The following is an 11,634-nucleotide window of genomic DNA, read 5'->3' on the forward strand; positions in this document are numbered from 1 at the left end:
CGGTTCTAATCCCTGTGGCCCTGCTTCCCGTTTAGTTCCCTGCTTGTGGCCTGGGAATGCAGTAGAGGATGGCCCAAAATCTTACTTTCCGACACCCGCATGGGAGACCCCGATGAAGCTACAAGTTCCGGGCTTTGGATCGGCTAAGCTACAAGTTGCAGCCACTTGGGAAGTAAATCAACAGATAGAAGATCTTCCTTTCTGTCTCTCCTCCTCTATGTGTATCTGACTTTGCAATAAGAATCATTTTTTTAAAAAAGTGTCTGTACAGCAAAGGAAACAGCAAAGTGAAACAGCAATCAACAGAATGGGAGAAAATCTTTGCACACTACACAAGTGATAAGGCACTAATATCCAGGATTTACAAAGAGTTTCAGAAACACAGGAACAGTTAAAAAAAATTCTTGTGAAGAAATGGGTGAAGGAAACAGACATTTCTCAAAAGAACAAATTCAAATGGCTAACAGATACGAGAAAAGATGCTCAGGCTCGCTAGCCATCTGGGAGATACAAGTGAAAGCCACCTTGAGGTACCACCTAACTCCAGTGAGACTGGTCTACACTGTACTAACAACACCTGCTGGCGTGGATGTGAGAAGACAGGTACCCTCCTTCACTGCTGGTGGGAGTGTAGGCTAGTACAACCACTATGGAAATCAGTATGGAAGGTGCTTAGAGAACTGTAAATAAACTTGCAATATGACCCAGCTGTCCTGCTCCTGGGAATATACACAAATAAAATGAAAGCTGCATATGAGAAGGGGATCTGTTTTTTTAAAAATTTTTTTTAAAGATTTATTCATTTTATTACAGCCAGATATACACAGAGGAGGAGAGACAGAGAGGAAGATCTTCCATCCGATGATTCACTCCCCAAGTGAGCCGCAACGGGCCGGTGCGAGCCGATCCGATGCCGGGAACCAGGAACCTTTTCCAGGTCTCCCACGCGGGTGCAGGGTCCCAATGCATTGGGCCGTCCTCAACTGCTTTCCCAGGCCACAGGCAGGGAGCTGGATGGGAAGTGGAGCTGCCGGGATTAGAACCGGCGCCCATATGGGATCCCGGGGCTTTCAAGGCGAGGACTTTTAGCCGCTAGGCCACGCCGCCGGGCCCGAGAAGGGGATCTGTAATCCTGTATTTCCAGTAGCACAATCTGCAATGGCAAAGACATGGAAGCATTCCAGATGCCCATCCAAAGAGGAGTGGTTAAAGAAACTGTGGTACATCTACTCCATTGAATATTATTCAGCCACTAATAGGAATGAAATTCTACCATTTACAACTAGACAGTCCCAACTAGAGACCATTATGCTCAAATAAGGCAATCCTAAAAGGACAAATTCCATATGCTCTCTCTAATATAAGGCAGCCATCATGCAAATTAAATGATCAGTAACCACTTTCATGCTGTTTTTGCTATATCTCATGTGTTTTTATATTTTGTATTTCATTTTCACTTATTCCAAATAGTTTCTTTTCTCTTGTCAAATTGATCACTGGCTCATGGATCACATCATTTTACCCAAGAGGCTTTTGTGTTTTCTTTTTGTCACCCATGTGTTGGTTATTTAGTGGCATTTGTTTTTTTTGTTTGTTTGTTTTTTACTCCATGGTGCTGTGATTTTTTCTTTTAACTTCATGGTTGTTCTTGACATTGTTTTGTGGTTTCTCATTTAAGGCAATGTATAGTGATGGAGTAATAGAGACTACCAAATACTGATGTGAAAATACCATGCAATATACATCCTTACTTTCACATCTAAGATTGACTCCCAGTGAAACTCTTACACATATCTAGACAATAGGGATGCTGGACCGCCTGACATTGTCTGTACCAGCAATGTTGGGGCACACTTAAATAATAGTCTGATGGAATTAGGACTTATTATGAAGGACTATACTATTGTAATAACATGGGGGAAATCAGTCGGGGTGAGAATTTGTGTGTGTGGGGGAGAAATCCCAGACCCTATGGGATTGTGCCATAAAATTCAAAATAAAAAACATATATAAGAAGAAGTGGTGCATATCATTATGTCATGATCTGATATTTGTTCAATCAGTAGGGAAGAAAATCCATTGCCTCATACAGGTCAGATCCATTGTTTCCTATGTGATTGATTTGGTCATTATATTACTATCATATTTTTCATTATATGCAAATGTTGGGGAAAATCCGAATAGAATGAGTCAAACCAAATTAAGGAAATTGGGCCAAAAATCAAAGACCAAGAATTCAGGACCTAGCTCTGAATGGGAGTGAGAAATTTGAAATGATATCTACAATTTCAAATATGAGCGAGAACAATTTCAATTTAAATCAATGCTCAAATGACTAGCTTTTTATACATATGCTGAGATGAAAAATTTGTATTTAAGTGAAGTTCATATTCTCCCAAACTCAGCAGATCTCCTATTCAAGTAAACACTAAATTTTTGTCTGCAAGGGATGCTAGAGCTTGTTTTACCTATCCTCTCCATTTCATTAAAGAAAAGAGTTCATTTATTAAGGCTAAATTAAGGATGATTGGATTTTGAATAAAATTCCCTTATCTTTCCTCTAAATTATTTTTCTTGATGTCAAATTTAAAACAATAGAGTGATGGAGGCTGATAATTTTATCCTAGATATGCAGACTAATACTTTTTTTCTTCTGGAATGGTTTTCAGTCAGTTATTCACATGGGCATTGTAAATTACCTTTAGTTAGTTATGAAACTTTTGGGTGTTACTATGAAAATGGTCAGATAGGTTGTAAAGCCTTCATTTCCTTCAAAACATGTTATTTTATGGGAACCAGCTTTCAGAAAAGTTTGTATTTTGAGAAGGCCTCACTAGAATTTGATTTAAAGCACAAATTAGTGACATACTCTAGCAAAGTATGGATTCTCTGTTATATGTTTTGATGTCTCTCAAAGCTTATATGGCCTTCCACAATCTCTGAGACGGCTAAAATCCAAGGTAACTTTCAATTATGAACTATTAATTTTTTTAAAAAAAATAATACAATCACATCACACTAGAAACCCCTAGTAACATGAAATGAAAGCCTACAGTTGTGGAAGAACACAAAATCTGGGAGACTGGAAAGATGACAAAAGCTTGAGTATTAGTTGTTTACCTTTCCCATTTTCCTTTCAGATGCTGAAAGAAATATTTGCATTTTCCATGAAGTTTGCCTTGTATCAGAGAGAACATATGATAATTGTCCTTTTGGGAGTGGCTTATTTCACTGAGCATATAAACATATAGGTAAACATTTATATACATGTATTTACATAGATGAACTCTGTAATGGAGATTAGTGTAACAGGAAGTGAAGATGAATTGAAGCACACATTTCTACTCCCAAATGAAAGGAGGACTGCTAATGATACTGTTATATACATCTTGACAACAGGATATTAGACTTTCTACTGTTGTCTAGACCTACAAAGCCACCTACACTTAAACAGAATGTTGGGCTTGCAAGTATTGCTGAAGGACTACACTACTGTAGCAATATAGGGGAAAACAGCTGGATAGGGGGAGAGGTATGGTAGGGGGAATCCATGTGCCTGTGGAACACTACCATGAACAAAATTACCTAGGAACCCCGCCCCCCAACACACACACACAATCTCAGTTCCCAGATACTCAGAATTTTAAGATATCCCCACCCCACTCACCACTCAATACCCCCTTCAGGGCACTTAATGTACAAGAAGCAACTTGAAACCACTACCTTGCTGCTAAGTTACATGTATGTGCAGCCAGTACAAACTACAACATATGTTCTGTGAGTAGACTTGCTCCTAAGAGAATGGACAGGGTTGCATTTGCATAGTAACTCTAACTTTTGTAGACAGATTAAAGTCAATGAGTCGCTTTCATGTTAAGATTTATTTATTTATTTATTTATTTACTTACTTACTTACTTAGAAAGAGGGGTAGAGAGGGGAAGAGGAGAGAGAGAGAGAGAGAGATACCTTCTGTCAGCTGGTTCATTCATCAAATGAACTTAAGGCCTGAGAGCTTGGCCAAACTGAAACCAGGAGCCAGGAACTTCTGGGTCTCCCACATGGGTACAGGGGCCCAAGAACTTGTACCATCCTTGGCTGCCTTCCACATGCATTAACAGGAGGCTAGATCTTCTGGATCAGAAGGGGAGCAGCTGGGACTTGAACTGCCATTCTAATGTGGGATGCCTGCATTGCAGGCAACAGTTTAGGTTATTATGCTATAATGACAGCCACTAAATCTGCCTCTTTCACTTAAAATTGCTGGATAATTACATTTTCCTTCAAGCCCTCTCTCTCTTCCTGTATGATGAGTTCTGCTAATTATATTAGCTCATTGTTATGTGATGTCCTTCCCTATCTCTTTGTCCAATGATTTCTAGTTTCTTCTCCTCTAAGTCATTTGGAATCACAGATTTTTCATCTTGTCACTTTCCTGAACTTAATCTACCTTGCTCACTTTGATCCACTTTTAAAGTCTACTGGATAAATTGGATCATATTATTTCCTCATTAACCTACACCCTTTTTTATAGTGTAAAACCCAATTTCTTAGATGACTTTTTATGAAATACTTAACTTCTTATTCCGGCAGCTCCACTTCCCATTCAGCTCCCTGCTTGTGGTCTGGGAAAGCAGTCGAGGATGGCCCAAAGGCTTTGGGACCCTGCACCGACGTGGGAGACCTGGAGGAGGTTCCTGGTTCCCAGCATCGGATCGGCACAGCACCGGCCACTACACTCACTTGGGGAGTGAATCATCGGACGGAAGATCTTCCTCTCTGTCTCTCCTCCTCTCTGTATATCTGACTTTGTAATAAAATAAATAAATCTTTAAAAAAAAATAAAAAGGAAAAACATTTGACAAGTACCAATTCAACAATTCTCAGCATTGTAGAAATAAAACTTTATAGAAGAACGTCTATATTTGAAAAAAAAACTTACATCTATTATATGGAGTCATCAACACTGAATATTTTCCTTGCAGACATCAAAACCAAAGCCTACATTTCTGCCCTTTACATTGTATTAAAAAATGATAGTGGGCCTGGCATGGTGGCCTAGTGGCTAAAGTCCTCGCCTTGAACGTGCCAGGATCCCATATTGGCCTTGGTTCTAATCCCGGCAGCCCCGCTTCCCATTCAGCTCCCTGCCTGTGGCCTGGGAAAGCAGTCGAGGACGGCCCAAAGGCTTGGGACCCTGCACCTGCGCGGGAGACCTAGAAGAGCTCCTGGCTCCTGGCTTCGGATTGGCTCAGCTCCAGCTGTTGTGGTCACTTGGGGGTGAATCATCAGACAGAAGATTTTCCTCTCTGTCTCTCCTCCTTTCTATATGCCTGACTTTACACTTAAAAATAAAATAAAATAAATTTTTAAAAAGATAGTAAATTTCTAGCCAGTTCAGTAAGGATAATTAAAGAAATAAAAAAGGCACAGGTTACAAAGGAAAAAGAAACAAAAATCCTCTATTTGCCACTAACATTACGGCTAACGAATCTGCCAAAAATATTACTAGACCTAATAAGTGGTTTCATCAGTTATATGAATTCCAAATGTTGAAAAGTATTTATTTAAATTGAGATGGCTGACTTTAAGTGCATTCGATCTTCAAAATTCATCTCCCTGTTAATGCTTACCTTGAGTAGCAGCAGATAATAGCTCAAGTACCTTAGTCTTCGCAACCCATGTAGGAGCCCTGGATGATATTCTGTACTCCTGCCTCTGTCTTGGTTCACCCCAGTTGTTGCAGCCAGGGAGGGGTGAGCCAGTTGATAAAAACTGTCTTCCTTTCTCATTTTCCCTCTGTTTCACACATTCAAATAAATAAAAATAAATCAAAAAAAAATTATCAAGTGTTTCTACTCTCTGAGCCAAATTTAGTAATTCACGTTTTTCTAATTGTTCATCTTTTAGGTTTTTAAATAAATAGCCATAAAGTTGTGTATATAGACATTCTTTATAAAAGCTCTCTCTACAGCTACACAGTTTGTTTCCACTTTTTGTTCATGACTTTTGTATTTTTTTAACTTCTTTATTTTTATATTTTTTAACCAAAGAAACAACTTATTATTAGAAGTGAGGTTCTGAAATTTTGTGTCGTGTAAGCTGCTTTTTATTGTTATTGCTACATTATTTTAAGATGTCACTGATCATTTTATTGCCTTGTGATCAGTATGGTTTATTTAGTGCTTTTTATATATCATATATCACATAATCAAAATTGTTTTGAATTGTATCCTTCAATATAATTTTAATTCTACTAGCATTTTGAGCAGACTGCATATACTTATATTTTTAAATTTTGTGATTAAAATTTTGAAACTGCATTGAAGTTTTCACTGGTACTTGATCTTTCAATTTTATTCTTAATCTTTTCCAATTACAGACATTTCAAATGTATTAATATATAATTATTTTCTAATATTCTTTTAGCATTGTAATATATATTTTTAGGTAGATGCAATTCACAGATTATATATTTCTTCCTTGTTTATCTTATCATCAAAACAAAGCAACAACTTTTTCCCCTCAATACGTTTCTTTATAAATTCTTTATTGAAATATGCCAAAATATTATGCTTTCTATCTCTTTTGTAGACTTTTCCAGGTATAACATTCTGCTCCTTTCATTATCAGTGTCCTGAAACAGTAGGTTTTCATGTCTTTTACAAATGTATGTTAAGTTTCTTTTTTGTTCAAATTGAGAATATACTACTTAACATATGTTTATTCAACTGATGTGGGTTTTCATATACATATACTGCTATCCACATTTGCGGTTTTATAATTACATTTTACCTATGTGTATTACAGGATAATATTGTTTTTTTTTAAAAAAAAACAATGTTTTCTCCCTATTCCCTCATCTTTTGTAAGCTGTATACAACTGGCTAGTCTTATATTTCTGAAACACATATCTAAGATTTTTTTTTCTGTGACTCAGTCTAGAATGCAGCATTATCTACATACATATTTCCTAAAATAAGACAAATATTTCAGTGTGAATTATGTAGTAGAATTTCTCATGTACAAGGAAAGAGAAAACTTTGAATAAGCAAGCAAAAAATAAGTGGAGAAGGAAGAAAGGTCAACAGAGAAAATAGAGTGATATGAAAACGATAAAATAACATTTAATAGATTAAATGTTCAAAATGTAAGACCTGTCAAAATGTAACACCTTCACTTTGGATTAAAAATATTTGGCTGTGAAAGCCAACTATTTATGCTAATCTCTCCTTTCACAAATTAAAAACTCAACAATCCAAGAAATAAAAAGGCATATAAAGACAAAGCCAATAATCTGTACTTGACAGGCAGAGAAACCTGTAACATGTAAATGAGTATGCATGGTATTCACATCTTTCGATAGTTCAAAAAACAAGTACATAAGCAGGCACAGTACAAACTAGAAAAGAAATTAAAATAGAGATTTAAGACATTCTCTGATTGTAAGCTAATGCAATCTGGAACAAACAATTCAGATAATAACAAAAGTGCTCATAAAATTATCCAGACTAAAGAAAAAACTAGTGTTATTTTGAACATAATGGAACAGAGGTTAAAAAGCTATGGAAAACAATTCTTACAGAGAATATGCATAGTTGTAAATATTTTCATTCTGTTGAAAAATCCTAAAAAGTTACCCATTTTTAAATTCTGTGTTTTGGTCCGGGTGTCATAGTCCAGTAGCGAAAGTTCTTCCTTTCATGCAACTAGAAAACAGCTTCCCGAACAACGCTCAGATAACTCAAAAAACTGCCCTCAGAACAAGCAGTCCTTGCCTATGTTCCAGAAAGCACCCTAGAGATGAGCAGAGTGGTCCTCAGAGTCCCAGGGCAGCAGCCACTAGTGCCCCTAGTGCCTCCTGAAGCCCTAGACACACCCTCAACGTCGTCACAGAGATGCCCATGGCGCCTTTGTGACACACTCACACAGCCACTAGAGCTCTCTAGAGACGCTAGAGTGACATCATACAACCCCATGGAGACGCGCCTGGAGATGCCAAGGCCACACCCTAGATACCTTGTCAGGGATGCCACTGGTTTGAACATGGCCTTGTGGCTGGCAGAACCTGATAACCCAAGAACACACCCACAGATCACCTCACAAACCATTCTAGCAGCATCCCACACAGGCAGCACTGAGGACCTCCACAGGACCCTGAGGCCCTTGCTGAGACAACGCAGAGGTGGCCACAGCTATGCCCTGCCAAACGGGCAACAGACATTCTAGGACAAATTCAGAGCAGCTCCTTGGAGAAACGCCTCCCACAGACCCTCACAAACATGTGTGGCTCACAAACGCACCCTGACAGACACCCTCAAGATCCTCCCGGACACACCCAACCACCCGTACCCACACTTGCACCTTTCAATTTCCCCTACACGCTCCCTTTGCTGTCTGAGGCCCAACAGGGTGGTCGCCCAGGTGCCCACTCAGCCGCCCTCCTGAAATCTCCTGCGTGTCCTCTTGGCACACACCAGTGACACTCTACGCGTACCCTTCCTCTGCTGCCCAGACAAGCCTTACACACGTCCCACAGCAGCCCTCAGAGCTGCCCTCAGAATCCATGTAGAGAAGGGCCGAGTCCACCTTAGGAACCCTGTCTCTACGAAGCAGGGCACCAGAGAATCCCTGTGGCAAAACATGGAAACCACACAGCACGACTCTAGCCTTGCCTTGCCTTGTCCCAGGAAGTTATTGGGGAGGCACCAGGTGCCTGCACTGCACCGCACCCTCCCCACGTCACAAGCCTCACATGTCCCGAAACCTATGTCCTTCCAATCCCTGAGGGAGTCTTCACTGTGCTCCTCGGGAGGGAGAGGGCGGCTGGGGCTTGTCAAATGTCCCTCACGAGTCCCCACACTGCCCTTTCATGATCCTCCCGGACACACCCAACCACCCGTACCCACACTTGCCCCTTCCAATTTCCCCGAGACCATCCCTTTGCCGGAAACGACGCTCTCCCACCATCCTCAGACACAGCCACAAACTGACGGCTTTCACCCCTCCACAGCCCAGCTCACAGGCCCCAGGGACCCCTACAACATGCCTGCACTGCCTCCACCTTCCCTTGCTGGTGCACAAGGATCCCTGAAGCCACGCAGCAGGCACACTCACAAACCTCCCGCAGACCCCCATGTACGCTCACAGCTGACTCGAAGACCCTTTAGAGCCTTTTTTTAAATTATTTATTATTTTTAACTCATTAATTACATTGTATTATGTGTCACAGTTTCATAGGTACTGGGATTCTCCCCACCCCTCCCAAAACCCTCCCACCATGGTGGATTCCTCCACCTTGTTGCATAACCACAGCTCAAGTTCAGTTGAGATTCTCCCATTTCAAGCCTATACCAAACATAGAGTCCAGCATCTTATTGGCCAGTCAAGTCCAACGGCTTCTTAGGTATACCCTCTCTGGTCTGAAGACAGAGCCAGCAGAGTATCATCCCAGTCAATTGAAAGCTCCAACATACCATCAGCAAAAATTTACATCATTATGGAATTAATTGACATAGTAATGAGTAACCAATATGTTAAATGTAAATGCGAGTTCCTAGCCACCTTCTATGACCACCTCACTTACATTTCAATTTTAGTTTATACACAACATATAACATTCATGACATAACATAACATGTTATACATAACATCATATTATCTTAAATTAAGGCAAGCATGTGGTATTTAACCTTTTGGGATTGGCTCATTTCCCTTAGCATTATGGTTTCTAGTTTGGCCCATTTGGCCACAAAGAACTGCATTTTGTTTTTTTTAATAGCTGAGTAGTATTCCATGGAGTAGATGAACCTTTTTAACTGATGTCGCATGTGGATTCTGTTGGCACACCCAGGTATCTTTTTTTCATACCCTTCCTCTTTTTGCTGAGATTCCCTACCCATTTCACCCTCACCAGCGTTGATACCCCAGTATTCAGTTGCAGAATAATGAGTGAATTTTATTTTGAACCTCTTATCAGAGAGATATGCACGTCTTTTGTATTTTTAGTTATTAAATCTGCATCTTTGCATTAAATTTTATTTATTTGTCTTTCCTGTCCCCCTTCTATACTACATTTATATACATTTTACCATAGAGCAAGGTTTATGTGACCAAACCATATTATTTTGTATGTAATTTATTGTGTATGTTTTTATGTTTTGTGTATTTGATAGCATGTTGTTGTGCATTTTTGCCTGTTAAACCAGCCTGTGTACCAATTCCATTATTATGAATACCTCGTTAGTTTATTACAGGTTCCTTCCTTCGTCATCTCTCTCTAATTGCTTTGAAACCGTTGATTTTCGCAGGTTTGGTCATGACAAAACCAGTACACGTTATGGAATGCCAGGGTGAGGTTGCCTGTACTGGATGTGACTGCAGCACCCACCAGCACACGTGAGATCCAGGCAGGGAGGGGGCAGAGCTGGCAGGATGATTAAGGGGCTGGTCCCCTCGCCGGACAACTACTCCCACTGGAGAGCCTGGGCTGGGATCGGGACAGACCAGACTAAGCAAGGCTGCAACACCTGAGCGCTGCATGTGGACTAGATCAGGGAAAAGCCAGGCTGGGCTGATTATTCCTACTGGTGCAAGCATAAATTAGAGTGGGTGAGGGATGTTTGGGCTTAGCACAGCATCAGCTGGCAGAAGCTGGTACTGGGGACTAATTCTGTCAAGTCAAATCACAGAACCACCTAAAGAGTGCATAAACCGGGACTGAGAGAGACCTGGGAGGGAAAAATGGGTTCCCCCTTCTTGGGTCACTAGTCCCGCGGGAAGGCATGAAAACTAGGATGGGGGCTGGGGTGGCTAGACAGAGAGGCACTCAACAACATCCGTGAGGGCTGGATGGTTGAGTTGGTTAGATAGAACTAAGCTTTAATACCCATTGACAAGTACCAGAGCCAAATGGGATGGGGGACAGACTGGTCTACTGCTACACATACTGGCAAACCAGGGTAGGGGGCGGGCTTGGTGGGGATTATTGTGGGTCGCCCCCACTAGGCTGCAGCTCCCACTGGTTGATGTAAGGGCCAAGTATGTGCTGGGCCAAACCAGACTGGACTGCAACACCCATTGGTTCCATTGCAACTCTGGACTGGAAACAGAACCAACCCAGCAATTGCAACCACCAGCTGATCGGGGTGATGGACTGTGCTGGGCCCGGTGCTTGCTAGAACATACAAGAATCTGGTCTGGGAATACCTCAAGGTTTCTTTGGAGATCTCCCCAATCGAACTGCTGGACTCAGAACGCTAACCAAGAAAAGACAGAAGACAGAACAGGTCAATCATTCATCTCAGGTATATGTTGGCAGCGAAATATGGGGCAAAGGGAGACTTTATGATGGACCATATCAATCAGTGGATGACCCCATCGAGCGACACTGGCAGTGATTCATAACTGGAGAACTATTAAAACCACTTGAGCAAATATCTCAGAGCATGCCCCACATCCGGGACTCGGGGTGGGCGGGAAACCGGGTGAGGCTTCTCCCTCAGTATCCCCCTTTACCTCAGATACATGATGGAAACAATATGGACATAATAGTATTACCCAATTCCCTATACCTCCTGAACCTTTTTTTAACTGTAATTAACTATGTAAAGATTGTCAACAATACAATAAAATAA

The sequence above is a fragment of the Ochotona princeps genome, chromosome X (assembly GCF_030435755.1).
Source record: "Ochotona princeps isolate mOchPri1 chromosome X, mOchPri1.hap1, whole genome shotgun sequence".
NCBI lineage: Eukaryota > Metazoa > Chordata > Mammalia > Lagomorpha > Ochotonidae > Ochotona > Ochotona princeps.